Raw genomic sequence first — 21,904 nt, forward strand, 5'->3', positions numbered from 1 at the left:
CCGCTCCAGGCTGCAGCTCTATGGGTAGAGCCTCTCTAGGCCGGCTCTCGCAGGTCTCGGTCCTCCGACTCCGCCCCGGCCACACGACTTCCGGGTGGCGCGTGCGCACCTGTTCTCGGGCCCGCAGCCGCCGGGGACTTGCGTTGGGTCGCGTCGGCCGGTGCGTGCCGGTGGGGGCCGGTGCGGCCGATCGTGTCCTGCGCGGGGCGCCTCGGGGGCCGCTCAGCCTGGGGCGCCTTGCTGCGAGCGGCGTTTTGTGCTGCTGCGGTGCTTCGTCGGCTGGATGAGCCCAAGACCTGCAGATCTGTACGACTCTGAATCCTTAAACTACATGAAACATCTGCCCTTCCGAGTAGTTTATAATCTTGGAAATAATCTGTGATTCTTGCTCGTCGTGCTGCCGTTGTGGAACCGGCTTTAAAAGATCACATGAGTAAACGGCAGATATGTCTAGGTTTTGCTTTACCCCTTACCCCCTTCCCTGTGGCCCAAGAGCACTCTGTTTCCAAACTGCTCCAAAATTTGCAGATCGACTTTTCCATTTGTGAAGAAGGCACAGTACAGATTGTGCAGAAATTATATTGTCTGAAGCTTTAGCACTCTAAAATTTTTGTATACACAATTAATTTTAAGTAGCTGTAGAGAAGTGGGGCTGAGCATGTGTTTTGCTCTTCGTGAGATCTCAGTCTCAAAAAATTTGGCAGAACTTTTCCTCCTTATTTCCAGTTTATTGTGCTGGAAGGGACTGTTGATTTAAACATTTGGAAATGTTTTTCTGTTTTACTGAAACAGGACTTCTACAAAACTCATGCCTAAATGTAAGCAAGTCTTGGCATGTCTAGAGAGTGAATCAGTTATTGTTTCACATTACAGTTTATCTGGTGCAGTATTCATAAGAACTGAGATCATACTAAAAAATATTTGGGGAAATTGTTTTAAGTATAAAGCCTTTCTGTTTGTATGAATAAAATCAGTTTCAGGAAATTCTTTGGATGTTCACCAGCGATTCGCTGGCCCCTGGATGGCACTGTTGTGCCTGGAATTCTGCTTTGAAGTCTGAATATTTAAACAAATACGACTGTTGTCAGCTGTCCCTGTAATGCATTTTTTTTCTGCAGGATCTGGTATTTAGATCTTGTTGTATTTTAATATTTGATTTTGACTGGTGCTCAGGGCATCTCTTGTAAGTGAACTGCAGCTAAGTCACCTTTGGCTGTAATTTTTAACAAGTCTTACATGCAAGTGGCATCAGGCCAGGCTAGTCCTTCAAAGTAAAACTTCAGAGTTCCATTTAGGATGTTTCAGAAACTGGTACTGGTTGTTCAGTGGCAGTCTGGATTTCATTTGGATCAATAAAGAGCCAACTGATACTACTTTGTACCCATCCTTGCAGAATTTAGTAAAGGTATTTTGTTCTAACAGGAACTGAATTCCAGGTTAAATGTATAGTTGCTGAGAATGCTGTGGCTCTTGACTGCAGGTGAGGGGTATTTACCACAGCTGCTGTCTTGGAAAAATTCTGACTTGGGCGGCTGTATCCAGCCTACCTAAAGTTAGACAGTATTCTTTCCTTGTAGTGCCACTGATGGCAAGCAGCTATTGTGTCCTACATAAGAAGTAGTTGCATTTGATTATGTCTGCATATAAAGCATGCTTGGATGTGATGTACTCAATACTGTTAATATGTTTTTAAAAATCAAGTAATATGATCTCCTATCTAGATTGGATTTGTATCCACCGAGTGTAAAATTGGAATCAGAAACTTAATAAGGAAAGATTTTCCAAGGAGAATAAAGAGGTGCTTCCCTTTGTCTTGAACTTTCATACAAAAGTAATTCTTAGATATGTCAGCCTTAAATTCCATTGTGCATGTTAGCAAAGAGAAAGTCAAAAGAGGACAAGGGAGCCAGCTGCAGTTCTGTAACTCCAACCAGTGCCAGCCTGGCCTCCCATCAGTTGTTCCCGGTCTGTGTAGCCTACTGGGTTGTAACTTCAATTTTCCTTTCCATTTCCTCTGGATGGTGAAGTACCAAAATAACTTGCTTTGGACGTTTCTTGTAGACCCTGATGTCATACTTACGGCCTTTCTTCATCCAACAATTTTGTTTTCTTGTTACTGATGTCACTGATGAAGATACGTACTTTTGTTGCTTGCACCTTACGAAACCTCACTGCCCTTCCAGAGCTTAGAATCACTGTGCCTCACACCTGATGTATTGGCTCTTTGTGGTACTAGTTTTTTACTTAAATTAATTTTAAGTCAAGGGGTTTTTTTTCAGCTTCTCATAGTCAGGATGCTTTGAGGCATTGCCCCATATAACACTTTCACACTTTGATGCTTTGTTCCGACTTTCTTCCTTTCATGTTGGTATTTCACACAGATATTTTGGGATGCATTCTCAGTGTTTGAATGCAATTTTCTGGACTGTTCTGTTATCTCTACTTGGAGAACAGCTGCCCATATGTGCACATGGCAGGGCAGCATGTATTTGTAGGACATAATATGTTGCAGAACAATACAGGGAAGTCCAACTGGTAAGCTATTTAAGGAAAAGCGGTTGCGTCTGGGACCCATTTCCCTTCCTTTATCTTGGCATTCTCCAAGCTCATATGATGTTGTAGCAGCTGTGCAGACCATCTTGCAGCTACATCTGGCCTTGATCCCAGAGGCCATGCATATAAGTCATATTTTTGGAGTACTTACTGAAATTTGTGATTATTGTAGACACCTGCACTCATAAGAACAGTACAGATGAAATGAAATATTCATTTAGTGTGTTCTGTATTGAAAATTACAATAAGTAAATGTTAGAAATTTCGATTAATTGTTCATGTTTTGTGAACCAAATTAGAGAACTTAAGAAGCTTCACAGAATGAAAGTGCTAATAATGTTAATTAGACATTGAGGACTACAAAGCCAGAAGATCTTCTGTGACTTGTAGCTTCCTGTATAGCAGCTTGTGCTCTGGAGTTTCTTTTTACTGGTACCAAGGCATCTGTTCTGGGCTTGCTCCCTTTCTTTTATTGGAAATTACATTCCTTTTTTTGGCAATTACAATAAAACTTAAAAGGATCTAGCTGACATTAGGATCCTGTTTTTTACTTACCTTCCTATGTATGTGTAGTAAAAGAAAATTTCAACATCACACAAACAACTGAAATAGCCAGATGAACTAATGAAACTGCTTCTTATAAAAGGAAATGTAGGATATAGGAATTGATTTATGATGGGTTGCAGAAGAAAACAGTGTGTAGTACACATTTAAATTTAATGTCCCAGGTTTGAGTTTGTCACAAGATCATCTTTCCAGGCTCTGTTTTTTTCTATACATTAAAATATTAATTAAATGCATAAATATTTTTGGAATGTAAGTGCTTACAGGGTGACTATATGTGAAATGAATACTAAGTAGGAAGCAATCTCAAAGTTAATTCTGCTTCATTAATAACAGAGGGATGTGATCACTTAGGATTGAAATACATTGAATTTCCCTGAAAAACCTGTTCTAGTGTGTACATAACAAGGGCAGTAGCTGCTAAGTGTGTATGAAGGCAAAAAAATTTAGAAGTGAAGAAAGTAATAAGAAAAATATGTCCACAATAACAAGAGCCAGTTTTTCTGTTGTGTCCCAAAAGTCAAAATGACTCGTTTCATAAAATATTTTTACAGGCCACCAAGGATTTTTTTAATATATATTTTTCAATCTTTTTCTTATATAAGTAAGAAATCACATTTCAATATTATAATTAAATTAATAACCAGGTTCACTATATATTCATATATAACATTTTTTATGTGTTAAAAACAAGGTCAGTTACATTTTCTGACTAATCTTTTTAAAGAGCATGTTCACTGGATTTTTGGTGTGAATTAATATAGTTAAATCACCCATATATTATAGCAACTACATGACATTTACAAAACATACCCTTACGGAAATGATGACACTAACATTTTGTGGCATGTTGGCTTGAATGAAACAAGATCCACCTATAACTGGGTTTGTACATATATGTAAGGCATATCAGATTCTGTGTGTTGAGAATATAATACAAGAAACTTAAATGGAAAGCATTTCACATGTTAAGCATATTTTTTTTATATGATGGTCTGACTTGGTAAAAGTATAAAATATTAAATAAGAGACATTCTAGAAACACTCCACCAGAGGAGTAACATCTGGTACAGCAGTTTTTGCAGCTGCTTTGCAAGCAGTGGATTCTGTCAACTTATCCAACTGAAATTGCTATTAAAAGATATTCCAGAACAATGGCAGTAATTGCAAAGTCATAGAGCAAAACTTATTGGGACAAAGGTGTCAACATTTTAATAATATTTCTAAGACAGTAAAAAGCCTATTTCAAAAAATCTTAAATAGATTTTTTCAAATAATACTAAGAAATAGAGATTCTTTGAAGTGTGAAAGCAGTCTGACATCTGACAGAGGAGAAAGAGCATGTAATAGTTGATTTTCTGCAAAGGATTATTGCTTTCTTGCATTTCCTAGTTTAATGCCATTTTAGTGCTGTCCTCCTTTTCATATTACCTGGTAAATACATGATACATTGTGAACAATGACAAAAAGTTCTGTTCTCCTATTTCAGATACTGTTTGCTCATGTTCTAAGCAGACTCAAGCTGTTTGGCTCTTGAGTTGTCCAGAAACCATGTGAACATGATCTTTATGTTACAGTTACTTGCTTGCACTAGTGAGCAGCGCTGAGAGGCAGACCTCAGGTTTGACACTGCTTCCTCCCTCAGCTCAGGGTAATAATTGTCTATACACAGTTTTCTGTTGACTCCAGTAGTGTCAGGGAAAGAATATTAAGATCTTGAAAGTTGAGGATAAGAAGCTTGGGTTTAATGCATAAGTAAGGCTGGAAAGGCAAGAGCAGTAAGATGAAAATTACTTTCTAGGAAGATGATCTATGCATACAGTGCCAGGGCACAGACTTACAGTGTGGCAATAATTGTAATTCAAAAGTGGTAACAGAAACCTTGATGAGACTATTGGCTCCATGAGTGGGCCGGAGAGACTGTATGTTCAAGGTAAAATCGTTATGCCTTGTATGGCAAAGTTGTGTGAATATTCAAAGTTGTGTAAGTATTTGTGCTCTGATAACCAGTATATGTCCATGGAAAGGATGGTGGTGCTGTCATTATTGATTCAGAAAGGACGTGGGAGAAATGACAAGAGGGTAAAATTACGGTAGTAGCCTAGTTGATGGTTACTCATGACAAGAGAGCAGGAAGACAGGCTGAAACATGAGTTTTAATGAGGGGTGAGTTTTGAGTAGAAAGCTACACCTGTATTGTTTCAGTCCAGGGGTGACTGCAGAAAAAAATTACTCAGAGGCAAGATTCAGGGGGAGAAAAGGATGAAACACCAAGCCATCTCAAATCCCTTGCAGCTGGATCACTTGATAATTAAGCTGCAGAAGCACTCTAAATGAGCAGAAGCTGCATGAGCATACAATATTGAGATGAACAGTGGGTCTTTCTTAAAGGACACAACTGATATGCTGGGAAAGACATGAGTGAAGTGGGTCTGATTCTTGCTCAGAGAAAGGTTGCTGGAATTCATAGTAAAAGATGCACTGGGAGTGTATATGACACGTAGGGTGAAAGCTGTATAGAATGAGTGCTAATATCAAGTTGGTGGGAGGGAATATGGAAGTGGGTGATGGAGCTTGGAGATGGACGGGGAAGAAGTCTATGGGATAGTAGCTGGAGTGACTGATGGGATTAGTGGGGCTGTCTGCTGACTGTAATGTAAAGAAAAAGCTGCAGAGAATGCGTGGGCAAGGGAAAGATAAATGGTAGTGTGAAATTAAAGTAATGGGGTAAGGAATAGCATGGAGTCATTAGGGCAAATTCAGAGGTGTGGATAGATGAGTAGATGACAAACTTCTTGGCTAAAACAGAAGAGAATTTAGCATCCACAGAATAATGGTAGGTACTTACGTAAAAATATAAACCAAAGCATCATAGTTTAATTGTACTCTGACAATTCAGAAATTATTTTCTTCTAGTTTAAATTTTGTAAGCATAATTTTTTTGTATAAAAAAGTCTGAAGGCCAAAGTTCATCGCACCCCTTCTTAGGCTTTTAAGCAGGATGTTTAGTCAGGAACCAAATCAGCGTTAATTGTCCCTTCCATTCCCTTCAGAGGGAGACAGAGTGATACTTCAAGAGAGTACTTAAACTTATCTAAGTTCTTGCTGCTGAGGATAATAGAAGTCTAGGGTGACTTGATTTAAAGATTAGGTAGGATGAATCTTGGCATCGGTATCATTGTCGTAGCTGTGAAGAAAAGCTCAGAAATGTGAAGAGTGTGGTTGGTATGTACTGTGTACCTAAGTCTGAAATTATAAAAGAGATGTGATTTAGTCCAAATACCACAAGGTGTTTTCTTGAGTGCTCCCCACAGTAATGAAAAGTCAGTGTTTGAGTCAGTGTCATCTTTCATCAATTCATGTGCAAAAGCAGTTTGGGGATTAGAGTCTTACAGGTTATTCCAAGGGGCACCTGACTAATCAAGCTTGCTCTCTGCTTTCTTTCCCCTTTAAAACTGATCTAGGAGTTAAGCCTGTGGAGCTGAGCAGAATTCAGACAGGATTCTCCCTCAGAGGAGTTAAGTCAAAGGAACTCATCAAACTTCACAGATGAGAAGCTGATTTGGTGGAGCCTGCTTGCTTTTTAAATGAAGCCTTATTTTGGTAACTCAGATGGTTAGAGTTTTTCATAATCATAGTTTGGAAGAGTAGTGCTTTGGAATTGCTTATTTGCACAATATTCTTATGTAGTGATAAAGGAGAATCCTGTTTCAGCATTGATAATAATCATAGTTTTGATATATGGAGAAAGATAACAGACATACAAGAACAAACTTGTAATAGTGTAAGTTCTCCAAATTTCTTGCAGTCTACTAATTTGCAGTTATTTTTACCAAAATGTGGGAAGGATTGTTGCATTTTAATGTAAGCTTCTTAAAGGGATGGTTTGCTCGTGTCCTTTTCTCAAAGTAAACTAGATTTATACTAGAAAAAAGTAACTTTTTTTTTTTTCCAAAGAAAATCAGTAAAATGTAAGCGAAAGTCTAGGATACACTATAAGACTTCTTAATTAGTTATTCACAGTAGTTCTTGGAAGGATCACTTTTTCTATTACTGGTTTTACAGAAACAGCTGCTGACAATTAAGAGCATAATTACTTACAGAACTAAAGGAGATTTTAAAAAATGTGGGTGCCTAGGAACATGAGTAAAATTTGCAATATTAGGTGCATACTGTATTTTATGTTCTTACAGCTATTTCATAAACTGCCCTTATATGTCTTCACCTGGCCATCTGTTGCAACTCTGAACAGGAGGACACATTACTGGTCAATTTAAAGATACGTATAATATAACAGATGGATTGTAGCAACTTCAGATCAGCAAGTTCTACTTGTAAGCATGTGAGTCCAATCACTGAATATTCATTTGTAGTAACAGGTTTTCAAAGGTGAATCCATCATTTCTATTATTAAAATGAGCAGAAGGTTACAACTAAGTTTTGTATAATCTCTCTTCAAAATGTGGTTTATAAAACAGGCTGCCTTTTGTTTTATACAACCTATAGGAACAGAAAAACTGGAAGACTTTATGCTTTAATGTTTTGGCGTTTTTTCATGTGGTCCTGGCCACATAAGAAAGAAAACAGTTTACAATTAGCCTTAGAAAGCAATCTGAAGCTTATGTTAATATCCAAACAAAATTTTATGGTACAGTTTGAGAGTAAGTCTGTAGTGGAAATTCTGACTGCTGAATCTGTAACTGCATCAGTATTAGCAAAAATGTGGTTTGGAGTTTTTATAAATGGAGTTGAAAAATACAGATGAAAAATTAGTAAGTCTTCTTAATTTACAAGGTGGTTGAACCAGAAAAAGCAGCAAAAAGGGTTTAATTTAAAAGCACTCTGTATCATTGCAAAAGAGTACATTATGTGATATACCCTGAGTTTAGGTAACATTTGACCCTTTGCCAAAAATTAAACTTCCTTAGCTTTCAAGGCACAAAATGATGGAAAAAATCTGGTGTCTTTCCAATGTCAAGGCAACTGTTGAATGTTTGCTGTGAAACCAGTAAAAACTGGACATAATTTCCTGAATTCTGAAGACTTAAAATATATTATTTTTTCATTTTGAATAAATATTTTCTCTATTACACAATGTTTTAAAGTAACATCAGTGACTACACACTTGTTTCTATACTCAGTTTGAGGAGAAGGGATTCTGGTATGAAAGTGATGGCAAGGGAATCACTGCTGTAATATTTTTGCTACAGACACAGATATTTGCTACAGACACAGCTTCCAGGAAATCTATCGTGCTGACGTTATGTTTCAGCTTTGTTGTGTTTTCACTGAAAAAAATTAAATCTATGTGGGAATTTGTATCCAAAAAACCACTTGTATTTCTTAATCTGTTCTACTGATTACCTCTAATTTCTGAAGTAATTACATCTTTTGGGTTTACTTTTCTTTGAGATTTGCTGGGTTTGAAAATCTAGCAAAAATACACATTACTAAAATCACTGAACTTTTAACTGACTTTCAGTATTACCAGCAGAATCCAAAAATGATAGTGTTGTTTTAAAAATAATATTTCAGAAGTTTCAAATTAGGAAAAAAACCCACCTTTTTTTTTAATGTCACCAAGAGAGAACTGTTCTGGGATTCATGAATGTTGGAATGTGGATTCTGAACATAGCTGAGGGACCCCAGAGGCAGATAGTATTGGGGTTTTTTTTAGGTTTGGGCTTGTTCTCAGGTAAATAATAGAATCATAGAAGCATTTAGATGGGAAAAGGCCGTTAATTTCATCAAGTCCAACCATAAACCTAACACTGCCAAATCCTGCCATTAAACCATGTCCCAAAGTGCCCCATCTACACATCTTTTCAATACCCCCAGGGATGCTGACCCAGCCTCTTCCCTGGGCAGCCTGTTTGTTCCAATGCCTGACAACTCTTCTGTTGAATAAATTTTCCCCAATATCCAAGTTAAACCTCCCCTGGCACAACTTGAGGCCATTGCCTCTCATGCTGTCATTTGCTACTTTGGAGAAGAGACCGACCCCACCTGCCTACAGCCTCCTGTCAGGCAGCTGTAGGGAGTGATAAGGTCTCCCCTGAGTCTCCTCCTTTCCAGACCAAACACCCCCAGTCCCTTCAACCGCTCCTCATCAGACCTGTGCCCCAGCCCCTTCCCCAGCCCCGCTGCCCGTCTCTGGACACGCTGCAGCCCCTCAATGTCCCTCTTGCAGAGAGGGGCCCAGACCTGAACACAGGGTTCGAGGGGCGGCCTCAGCAGTGCCCAGTGCAGGGGGACGGTCACTGCCCTGGTCCTGCTGGCCACACTGTTTCCGATACAGAGATGAAGACCCCCTTCCAGATGACTTCACGCACCCCATCCCCTCGGCAAAGGACACCTCCCCCGTGTTACGCAGCTCCCGCCATGCCGCCCAGGGCAGTGCGCACGTGTCCCGTGCTGTGGGCTGGAGCACCGTGGCAGCCTGCCCTGTCAGGGAGCCGTGTACCAGCAAGGCCCAGCCTTGGGTAGTGTCCAGCCTCCCCGGTGCTCCTCACCAGCACCCACAGCGCTGGCGCTCTGCCATGGGTGCCCTGCCTGCCTCCTCGTGCCCCTGCCTCCCACCCCCTCCCAGGCCACCCCGCGCTCCATCTGGCCCAGGTCTGGGGACCTGCCCCAGCCCCTCAGACGGGGCGAAGGAAGCCCCTGCACCACCTCGGTGGGGCAGAAAGACCTGCTCACACGTCCACCCACCCCACCCCAAGGAGGTGGAGGTGGAGGACGTGGCTCCCAGTCTACAGGCCGGCACCAAAGGTGCCGATGCTGCAGACGGTGACGCGGGTGGGAGAAAAGGGAGGTGGGAGGATGGCCCTGCGCTTCTGTGCGCCTGGGCAGCCACTTTCCACGTCGTGTGCAAGGAGGCTTTAGGGCAACAAAATGCAGGGCAAGAGAGGAAGGGGGGAACCCCAAAACGGAAAGGGGCAGAGGCAGAATGGCTTCCCCAGGCAGTCTCCTGTCCCGTTACAGAGAGGGTCCAGCCCGCTTTGCTTTCCAGACTGGGCCCGTTAATGCGTGGCTGCACATGCTGTCCCCTGCCTGTGCTGGTGCCAGCGCTGGCCAAAGCCCCCTCGCCTGGCGCCGCTTGCTCCACCACCAGCTTTCCCCCATGGCCACGCGCACCCTGCCCAGGGCGTAGGCGGGACCTTCTCCAGACCACTGAAAGAAGCCTCGTGTCCACAGCCTCTTGCAGAAGAACAGCACCACTAGCTGCTGCAGCAGTGTAAACCACAGGTGTCGAGCAGTCCAGGAGGTTTTTGGAGAGGGCTGATGAGAACTCTCTAACACAGGTGATGGAGGAGCCACTCAAAGAAGATGCTCCCCTGGACCTGATAGATACAAGGAGGGAAGAACTGGTCGGCAAGAGGAAGGTCAGGGGCAGCACTGACCAACTCAACTGTAGAAGGGAGGTATGCGAGGTGGAAACAGAGACAGCTGGCCGGAAAGGAATATAGAGACGCTGTCCAGGTGTCCACCTGTAGTTGAACATGGCGAGGGACATGAAGGGCAAACACAAAGGACTTCTGCAGGAAACAGCAGCAGCCAAAGGAAGACTAGGCAAAACGTGGGCCCCCTGGTAAGCAGACGTGAGATTTCTGATAAAGGACATTAAAAAGGCCAAGGTAGGCCATCATTCTCGATTGCAGTCTTTAGTGGCAAGAGTAGCCTTCAGCAGTCCTGGGTCCCTGAAACTAGTGGGGAAGTGCAGACCAAGGGAGATTTGCGGTTGTTGGAGGAGGATCAGGTTAGGGAACATTTAAACAAAGCAGACATACACAAGTCCATGGGACCTGCTGGAGCGCGCCCGTAGTAGAGGAGGCTGGCCCTTGTTGCCAGTGTTGGTCACTTTTGAGATGTCCTGGTGGGACCAACTTGGGGTGTGCGGGCAGAAGGCTCTTGACAGCTGGGAAGAAGGCAGTGTCACTCCTGTCTTCAGGAAAGGCAGAGTGGAAAGTGAGGGGTACTGCAGGCAAGGCAGCATCTCCTCAGTTGCTGAGGTGATGGACAGAGCAAGTAACACTGAAACCCATTCACAAAACCTAAAGGACAAGCAGCTGACTGGGCATAGTCAGCATAGATTTGCAATGGGCAAATGACATTTGACGGACCTCGTAGCCTTCTACGGCGAGGTGAGTAGTGTGGTGGGTGAGATGCACAGTGGTTGTTTTTCTGTAGTTCAGTAAAGCTTTTGACACTGTATCCGGTAACATCCTCACAGACAAACCGAGGGGGCAGGGACTGGTTAAAGGGACAGCGAAGTGGGTCAAAGACCGGCTGGACTGCTGAGCAAAAAGAGTTTTGGTGACAGCACGACTGTGTACCTAACTGGAGGCCAGTAACTGGTGGTATAGTGCAGAGTTCAGTGCTGAGGTCGTTAGTATTTAACATCTTCACTGACAATAGGACAGAGCGTGTGCTCGTGAAGTGTGCAGAAGGTGAAGAATTGGGAAGAGTACACCAGAAGGTTGCTGCCATTCAGAGGGGCACGGTCAGGCTGGAGAAAGGGCAGAGAGGAAATCTCTTGAAGTTTAGCAGAAGAAAATGTCAAGCCCTGCCGCTGGGTAGCAGTAAACTCTTGCAGCCATCTATGCTGGTGACTGACAGTCTGGAAAGCAACCTTGCGTGAAGGGACCTTGGTGTCCTGGTGGACACGAGCTGACCGTGCGCAAGCAAAGCAGTCTTATGAGAAGGAAGGCCATCAGTCTCCTGGGTTACATGAGGAAAGGCATTGCTAGTAGGCTGAGGGTGGTGATCCTTCCGCTCTACTTGGAACTGGTAAGACGCATCTGAGGTGCTCGGTCCAGCTCTGGTGTCCTGAGTGCCGGAAAGACATGGACATCCTGGATCAAGTCAGATGAAGGGTCATGAAGATGACTCTGGGACTACAGCATCAAGGAGCAGGTGAGAGAGCTGGGACTGTTCAGCCTTGAGAAGGCTCAGGGGGATCTTACCTGTGTGTAAAAATACCTGATGGAAGTAGTTGTGCCCACTGACAGGACGAGAGGCAGTGGGCACAAACTGATAACAATAACAAAACCTAGGGTATAATCAAGTTTTGCATGTTTATTTTTCTATATTGAAGCACAACACAGGTAAATGATGGAAAAATGGCCTGTTCCTTAACTGATCAGTGTGTATGATCAAGGCTCAATTCTTTGGGTTTTTTTGAGCAATTTTAATGTCATATTTTGGGGGAACACATCAGTCGTAGATTCTAGTATTTTGCTTATCTGACTTTCTACTAGAACGGTAAAGAGGTGTTTATCTACAGACTTGAATTATTTGAACAAAAGAGGATGCATTTCTATTTCTGATTTTTCATTTTCTGACTCATAGTTTTCTAAGAAGATGGGCTTTTTTTTCTGTAGCGAGTGAAGAGATATGCTAGAACATGTAAGATTCATGAATTGCATTACTGCATAAACAGTTTGGGCACCTGCACTCTGCAATATAAGTTTGATTTTTCAGGCTGTTCAAGAGTAGACTTAGTGCAGGCTCAGTCTGGTTATTGTCAGGAATTTTCTTTTTTTTCCTTCCTGTCTTTTTTTCAAATTGCTAAAATTGCATACAGCTGGACTTGGTTCCAACTTGGTCTGTCTTTCATTTCTGTAATAAAAGCCTATCTATGACACAATAAGCTGTGAAGCAGAATGCGTAAGTAGTGAACTGTTGATTTCTTTTTGATTTTCTCTTGCAAATGCATTGAAGTTTTTGGTTAGCACTCCAGTAATTTTATTAACCCCTGCTTTTTGATTTATAATAACTTTAGGAAGCATATTCCAATTCCTTATTTGCCTTTTTCCTTGATTTTTTAGCATTAGAATATTTGTGAAGCCTGCTAATAAATATATTACCATACATTAGTGTTTCTATTTGATCACTCTGTGACTTCTATGTGGGTGCATGTGTGCCATGGACATGTGCATTTGTTTTGATACTACATGACAGAATAAATAGAAATTTCTTTTGTACTACTCTGAAAAATTTGCAGGAATTGATTCACAAGGTCTTCATAAGGCTGGTGCAGCAGCATCTGCACAGCTGAGTTAGTGCAAACACAGCTACGTAGAGATTTTGTTTCTTTTGAGACAAATAGAATAGGTGAGGAGCCAAGTGGATTAATTGGCCTCTCTTGCTTCTTTTGCAACAGAAAACTCCCCAAAGCATTGACAACAGTGGCAGGCAATTGTTCAGTTACAATATTCTGGGACTGGTTGTAGGCTCTTGTTTTTCATTAGTTTTGGAAAGTGATGACTGGTTTGTAAATATGCATATGATTTCTCCTGAAAACAGTCACCGTAAGTGAATATCTGTAAGTGGATGGCAGTTATGGTGATATAAGGCTCTGAATGAATAGCAGTTTTTTTGTGAATAAATGCATGCACATAGTGATCTGGTTTGGTTCTCTGCCAATGAATGTACGAAATCCCTAGGCCTATATAGTTTCCTGATTAATACCTGATTGTAATTCTGCCATTCATGGCAGTCATGCCTGGACAATGAATGAGTATATTCAGTTTGTTCCAATCAGAAAGAAGCATATTTCAAGAGCAATTTTGAAGTGAATATATGAATCAGAAATCCTGTGAAATGATTTCACATTCTTTGATTTTTGCTGTCCAATGATACATACCCACCTCTGGGATAATTTTAGAGAGCCACAGTAATAGATATGTTAAGAAGGTCTTTTCAGACTCCTCAGGATTTAAGAAATTTAACCTCTTAAGGTCCTGAGTGGCTTGCTCAAAGTTCTTCCTCAAATTTGTGGTCAACCCAAGGAAATAAGTCTGGTTTCTGTTTTTTTTGCTTTACAACACAACTACTGCATTAACAACATTTTAACCACTGGTTTCTAAAGGAAGGTTATGTCAGTCCATCTGGTTTCTCATTCATTTATTTATAGGTGAAAGGTTTGACTCTGCATGACATGTGCAATGCAGTAGGTTTGGAAAGCAGACAGAAAATTGGTAGCTCAGTCTCCTTATGACTTCTCTGCATAACTGCAAAGGGAGTAAAGAATGATAATGGATTCCGATTGTGCTCCTCACCCTGACATGGAAGCTCCTTGGGGAAAGGAAGCAAGGTCAGGATAGTCCTTTGCCACTGAGTTCTCTGCCGTTACTGGCAGCAGGCTATCAGGATGCTTTAATTTATGTGAGGGTCAAGTAAGCCAATTGCAGAGCTGCTGGAAGTTCAAAACTGGCAAAAACCCCATTGCTGAGCATAGCTCGACTGGGAACCAGAAAATCTAAGCTGAAATTGGTGTTGCTGAAATCTGCAGTGCATAAGCACCCGTGTGTGTGGGCTTCACACTTAAGGAGTTTGGCTTCAGCTCATGTAAGTAATTCATCCACTTAGCCAGACCTTTTTGATACAAATTCATTTCAAGTCTCTTGTTAAAGCTCACTAATTAAGATTACTTTAGAGTCCCAAGTGGTTTGGGAGGGGAAGAGGGTTAGTCTCATTATAATAAATTGACTGATGGGATTTTGCTACTATCTCTAGGAGGTATTTCGTTTAGAGATGATGAGTTTATTTATGATACCATTAGAATGAAAAATCGGTGAAAAGGACCAGAAGCCAATTTCCACAATGCTTTTTGAATGATCATACAGTCATTAAAGTAATACATGAGCCTCTGTGGACTATGCAAGTACAGCAAAAGAATGAGGAGATTCACCTTGCACGCATAGCCTGAAAAATGCTGTTTGAATAATTTATTTTTGTGGCCTCATGTCAAATCTGGAAACTGGAAAGAAAGAAGTTCAAAATTACCCAATTATAAATTTAAAGTAGTGGTCACTTACACCAATTTTGCACTTCCCATTTAAACCACATCTTTCTTGTTGTATAGAGTAGCACTTGGAAAAGCATTAAAAAAAAATTTCTTCCTACACCTTTCTTTGTATTATTGTCTGACAAATTATCGAAAAGTTATCGATAAATTACTTCCACTTTACTCAAAGAATTTGCTGTACAGTCTTTGTTTTGCCATACTGTTTTTGCAACAGATGTCTGAATGATTAAAATCCCCAGCTGCTGCCATGTATGATGCTTTGGATGATTCTACTATTGACTCATAAGATGCCTCCTCCACCTGACATCCCTGATTTGGGTTGTCTGTGGTAGATTACTCTTGTAACGTTATCACTACTAAGTAATTAATTCTCATTTTCTAATTTTATAAAAATCTAGATTTTCAAGCAGATTTTCCTCTGCATCTTGAACGTTAGAGAAAGCATATGTGTTCTTGATACACAAGATACCTCCTCAATCATTTGAATATTTCCATCAAGACTGTTACAGCAACTTAATTTTAAATTTGATCATGTATTAAGAATGGCAGTTTCTTTTGGTTTGTCCTCATGAACTTCTAAGCTATTCTATGAATTGATCTCTTATCTGCCTTCTGAAGTTACACAAATTTACTGCTCAGTACAACAAGGTCTTAGAGTCCAGGTTTTGGTATTCTCTGTATTCTCCTTAAGGAATGGTCTATGGAGGCTTCCTTACTTTCTCTGTCTCTCTGACCTAATGAAAACAGCCATGGAGCAACTTCAAAAAGAAAAAAAATAAAACCCAACAACCACCCTACCTTGTGGTATACCCTAACATGGTGTTTAGAATACTGTCACAGAAAATTGCTGTTCTGGTGCCTGTGGTGAAGGATGAAGTAAAAATGGACCCAGCAATTGGACTTTGAGTAAACTATACAATCAATTCTCCCTTGGTTTCTGAATTCTAGTTTTTTTTCCTCCTTTTTTCTTCTCTGAAATGAGTAAGTTTAACCCATTTTTTTTTTTATAGGCCCGAGTTGGCTACAGCTGGATTTTTTCAGCAAATACTTTGTTGAAATTTGCTTATCCCTGCAGCATATCATGTAGAGCCTCTGTAACTAAACCTTTTTCATTGTTATGTTTGTCAGTTCAATGGCAAGAAGTTTTAAACGCATTTTGAACATGTTCAGTAAATTGAGGAATGATTGTGAAGAAGGCAGCAGAAGTCAGTACTTCCCCTAATGGTTGGAAAGCTGAAAAAATGAACAGATCTCACAAAAGTTTATTTTAAATGACTCTCAGAAGGCTGATTTGCAGTTATGCTAATGCATCTAAAGGAAGAAGTGCTACAGAGTGTGTTATTGGCTATTACCAGCAGGATTTCTAAAATCCACCAACATTCATTTACATGGATGTTCAGATTCATTTTGTAGCATATTTTTAGTGATAGGTTGATCAAATGGATTTTCAGTCTGTTTAAGTCAGCAGGCTTATAATAGGCTTATAATAATTTTAAAGTTACAGTGGCCAAATTCCATCTGCTTTATGAATACAAATCCATGAAAGTGCTTGTTATGGTGAGCAGGTTTTACATCATGTGTCTGATCTGTGGTAATTCTACATGATAGGAATAGTAGCCTATGAAAATAGCCACATGGTAAGGGCCATGGGGCACACCACATTGGAACAGTGTTTTCTTTCTCTTACAAGAAAGAGAAAAAATGTAAAGCTGATATTTTAAATTTTATGTTATGCAACTACTAATTAAAGTGGATATGGAAGGAGACATTCTCCAGCTTTTAATGTCACTGAGCAATGCCTTCAGACATCACTCAACAGTCAGATCTAATAAAGTATTATAGCCGTTCTTACAAATTTTGCCCACTAACAAATAAATACCTTGTCTTCTAACACCAAAACCTGGAAGCACCTTTGGAAAGGAAGTATTCACTGATTACAGGAGACTTTTAGGTGTTTATGAGCACGTGTGTCCCATTCTTTGTTGTGTTTATACTGAAATCCTTTTATTTATAAGAAAGAAAATTGGGACTACTGCTGGAGTCATTCAAGGACTCTGCATTGCTAGAAGGGACAGCTTTCTAAGTTCACACTATTTTTCTAAAAGTTCACACTGTTTAAAAGAATTATTTCTTTTTCAATCTTCAAGGGAAATCTTGACAGCAGGGGCAAGATGCAGAGATGTTCAGGTCATGAGAGAAACAGAAAAACTCTTTATACTTGTGTATCATTCATTTTATTACTGTGAAGTTTTTTCTTGTAACTGTGTTTAGTATCTGAGACCCAAAAAATATCCGAATAAATTAAAAATCTATGAAAACATTTTTGAAAGTTAAATTCAATCACAAGACCTTTGATATTGTTTAAAGTTATGAGAAACCAGTCAGGAGTTTTTACTTTATTTTGAAAGTAAATGTTCTTTAGTGTTACAAGTTTAACATCTGTTTTTCCAAAACGTGGACTCTGGTTTATTTAGAATATATAATATTTACATATAATACACATATATAAGTGCATATGTATAAAATACATATATGCATATAATGTAATGCTTAGATATTATCTTGACTTTAAGGATGTATTCCACAGTTTTTAGTAATAGGGAGTGACTTAGCTATAAAACTGCTTTCTTTCATGAAGGCATTGTACTTTTGTATATTGGTAGAAATCAGTTTTATATATACATCCTTAAATCCTGTGCTTTCTTGGGAATATAAAACTTTTCCTTAAAAAGTCCACCAAGGTTTGTTTAAAAGTTACTTTAATATTCACCTCCTTATAAGTAAAAATAAATTGCAGTTACAACATTGGGATTTTCTGAAATATGTAAAATCGATCCTTCTATCTACAAGACACTGTTAATCAGGTTTAGATGTGAATACCAGCTCATATCTGCAATCTCTACTTCTTGACATAAGAAGAGCCCATAAGACATGTGAGGAACAGAATTTTACTAACAATAATATTACTGTTGATTCACTCCAAATTGCTTGATACCAGGTTGATTATTGCAGCAGCCTTCTGTAGGAGAGCTGTCATTACAAATGGTTGTTGCCAGTATGGTTTGTGGCAAAGAATGTGATGGGCAGTAGCTGAAAGAAAAATTGCAACATAAAATTACAGCAGTTGAAGCTAGAGGGTAGAGTTAAAAAATTACTCAAATGTTTGAACTCTTTTAGAGAAGGCCTCCACTACTGCAGAAAAGGTAGCAAAACTCAAGATTTTTAATATATGAAGTAGTGAGAAGTATACTGTAATACAATTCAACCAATATAATAAATATATGAATGTGTATATGAAGTAGTCAGATCTATAACCAGGTACAGCTCATCCAAAGTAAGAAATATGTTTCTTCAATTGTTCCTTTGGACTTTTTACAAGGTATGGAAGCAAGCAGTAATGGGACTGAGGTGGCATTACCTTCAGAAAAGTGTAACTGGGCAAAGTGTCCTTGAAAACACCTTAGACAACCTAATCAACTACCTGCAATCACCTCGATGTAATATAATATGACACAGACCTCTTGCAAGGGAAGAAAATGAAGGAGCAAGTATTGCATAGGGCATGTTCTCTTCCCAAAATCATGATTCATATGGAGTGGGAAATTTATATAATGGTGTGGTAGAAAAACTGTCTTGCTATGCATGCTCTGAGACCCTCACTGGAGAAGTCACTGTGTTAATCTTAACTAAAAAGGGCAGTTAGCTTGCCTATGGAGATAAAAGCAGTGCATGAATATACTTAGGTCAGTCTACATTGCAACTCTTGAAACAAAACAGGACTTCCAGTTTGGAAAAGTTGTCATAGTCATTAGAGATTTATTCTACAGGTACTAACACCATGGTAGTCACAAAAGCTCCTGCTGGATCTGCTGGACAGTTAGCATTTTATTGCTAACTCTCATTTTGGTTATGTTTTTGCCTATGAATTTAATTTTAGATTTTTTCTGTCTAATAACTTACAAAACCATATTTCCAGACTCTGTATTCTTAGGAAGTAATAATGTAAATCATAAATTAATTAGTTCATAAATAATTATTTAAATAGAGAATACTGTTTTCAGTACTTTTTTACTTCAGAAGGTTACCTTTAAAAGCTGACGTGTTACTAATTTCCATTACCATATTTACATATGCTTTGTTATAATATATTTTCATGACATTCTTGGGTTATTCAGAGTGCTGAAACAAATAGCTGTTGGGACATTAAGTGTTGTTTCAACACTTTTTCCCAACATCTGTTTCTCATTTGAACTTTCTGTACTCCCTTATTTCCCTGCCCTGTCTGGGCCTCACTGTGAAATGGAGCTGCCAAAGGGAAAAAGAAATAGAAGTTTCTGGTCCCCTGAAACTGTGGTCAGGCAACAATGTTCTGCAATGTTTTTTTTTAAACCACCAGACATGCGAATGTGCGTTCACCTTTATTCACCATTTTTTCTCTCAGGAAAAAGTCTAGCCAACTTTATGGTGGAAGAAAGGCAGCAAAAAAGGCTGATAGATGATTCTCAGGTTCCAAACAATGTTTTAGAGATTGTGGTCTGCAAATAGGTCTGCCACTCTGTTGGTCTGGACGAAGTCATCCTTCACAGGAAAATCACTTACCAAGACTCGGTGAGCAGCAGTCCTTCTTTTGAAACCATTTACCTCAGAAAAGCCAAGACGCTCTGAAAAGCTGTCAAGATGTGGCACTCTGCTAGATCTGGTCCAGGTTGCACTGAGAAGAACTTGCAGCACTACCCATCTGCCACCTCATCAAGTGTCCAGTGGAAACATTTTAGGAACATGTTGTTTCTTAAGGAGATTTAGTGAAACTGACATGTCTCTGGATTTTCATTTAAAAAAAAAAAACAAAAAACCGCATATGAGTAATGTCAGAAAATTCTAAATTGTTTTTACATATAAATGGGGTGCAAGAATAAAATTGTATATGATATTTTTCTAAAAGACTGAATTTTTTTCTTAGAATTCTGTGAAGCTGAAATTTCTCTAGAGCACATTGTTAGGTCAGTCATGGACTGCCAAGGTAAAGGACTGTGACACTGGGAGCCTTGGCGTGAGCTACTCTGGCACTAAGAATGCACTTTGATAGCAAACATGGTGTGTTTGCAGTATGGTCAAAGACAGAAAGTGAAACCTGTGCTAGGCGTTAAAAGAGCATACTATGCACAAAGTGTGGTAAAGGAAGATTAATGGAGGTGAGGATCTGTTTTGCCCAAACAAGTTCAGATAGACACTACTTTGAGAGGTATCAGTCAACTCCCTGCATCTTTTTTAAATTAATGTATGATGGCATTTCAATGTTCCAGTAGTCAACAAGGAAGAAAAGACTAATTTGAATATGTTGTGCAATGCCTTTGCATCAGGGCCCTTTCTGTTTTCCAGTTCCTTCTACAATGACTTCAGATTTTTCTGTCATGTAGTACCAGCCAACTTGAATAGAGGGAAGTTCATGTTGCATTGTGGGAAACATTATTCAGAGAGCCTAGACCAAAATGGAATAGAAACCTGACATAATTTCTGTAATGCAGTGTAGAGCCTGGTAAATGCTATTTAATATTTTATTATTTCAAAAAGGAGAATGTTCTTTTTGGTGCGATATAAAATGTATGAGACAGAGACACCTACAATGAAATATTTGATTTTAACTTTACATCAGAAAATCAGTTTTTAGGTAAAATCATTCTTGTGGAAAATTCACAAGCATTTATTCACTAAGCATGTGGAGCTGCGGTAGCTCTAGTAGATTTTTAATGTGAATCTAACAGCCTTCAGGAAGACCAACATCTCTGTAGAAACTGGTAATCTAATATCAGTCAGTTCTTTCTAGTAAAAATTAATAAGGAACTGATTTCTAAAGACTACATACAATTTCTGTCATAGACATATTTAAACTATGAGCATTGTGAGTACTTACACTGGAAAAGAGAAGTTTTGCATTTCAACCATAAACATGCAGAAAGAATGAATCAAAACCTTTGCTTTGCCCCCTGCTCTCAGCCCATAGATACAGTATTCAGTTCTTACAAATTTTGATCTTGAAGCATTTGTAGGCATCATTTCCTTTACAACTACTCTAATCTAAAAGTGTTTTCAACTAGAAGCTGATGTTTTCAGGCAATAATCTGGTTCTAAGCTGCTGCTCGGTTCCATAGATGGCATCTGCCTAGTTTTGTGCTCAAATGTGGATTAATTTATACACCTCTGCAACTTTTTTTTTTTTTTTTTTTTTTCACAATTTCACCTCTCCTGTTTAGAGGTATGCCAACAGTTGTATATTAAAAGTCATCTGCACAGTTTGGAAACAACAGTAGACAAGTTTGAATTATTTCAGCAGTAATCAGTAATCCTACATTACTGCTATGAAATAAGATCCTGTGGAGAGCAGGTAGGGCCTTCTCATGTTCTGCTCAGAGAAACAGAGAACTGAAGTGATATTTCAAAAATTGTTAAAAATGGGAGAAGCCCATATGTCAGTCTGAAATACTTGTAGACATGAGCGCAGAAGCAAAAGCGGTCAGACGTCCTCCCAGATGTCATGGTTCTTGCAGTCCACTCCATGTGAAAGAACAGTTGTGTCCTTCATTGCCTTCTGACAAACACTTAATTGCTCCTAATAGCATTGAAGAATAAAGCCTTACAAGTACTTTTGAGGCTGTTGGGCAGTTACTGTTTTCAGATGTGGAAAATATCCCAAGGTTATTAAGGATCTGAGACAGAGCTAAGGAAAAGACTGAAACTTGTTGACTTTCAGACCAGAGGAAAATCTTTTCAAGACTATATCTCCTATTCATAGTACATAGCTGAAGAAATAAAAGAGTTGAATTTACTTAATTAATTCAAACTTTTTCTTTTAGGTCTCAGTCTCCTGGAGGTAATGTGTGGGCTGATGTGTATATTATGTTACTGGATGGGCATCAGGAAAAGAGCACTGGGATGATATGTAAATTAAAATTAAAAAGACTTTTAAAAGAGAATTTGCTT

General features: G+C 39.6%; 1 long non-coding RNA gene across 1 annotated transcript in view; it reads left to right on the top strand.

The window, feature by feature from the left end:
• Positions 1–14,332: 14,332 nt before the first annotated feature.
• The window catches only part of LOC308056823, a 74,538-nt gene continuing 66,966 nt past the window's right edge, over positions 14,333–21,904 (top strand). The window contains exon 1 of the long non-coding RNA XR_013924988.1: positions 14,333–14,466. This is a non-coding gene — a long non-coding RNA (uncharacterized lncRNA). The remainder of the gene's footprint in view (positions 14,467–21,904) is intronic.

This window comes from Falco punctatus (genome assembly GCF_963210335.1).
Source record: "Falco punctatus genome assembly, chromosome: Z".
Classification (NCBI taxonomy): domain Eukaryota; kingdom Metazoa; phylum Chordata; class Aves; order Falconiformes; family Falconidae; genus Falco; species Falco punctatus.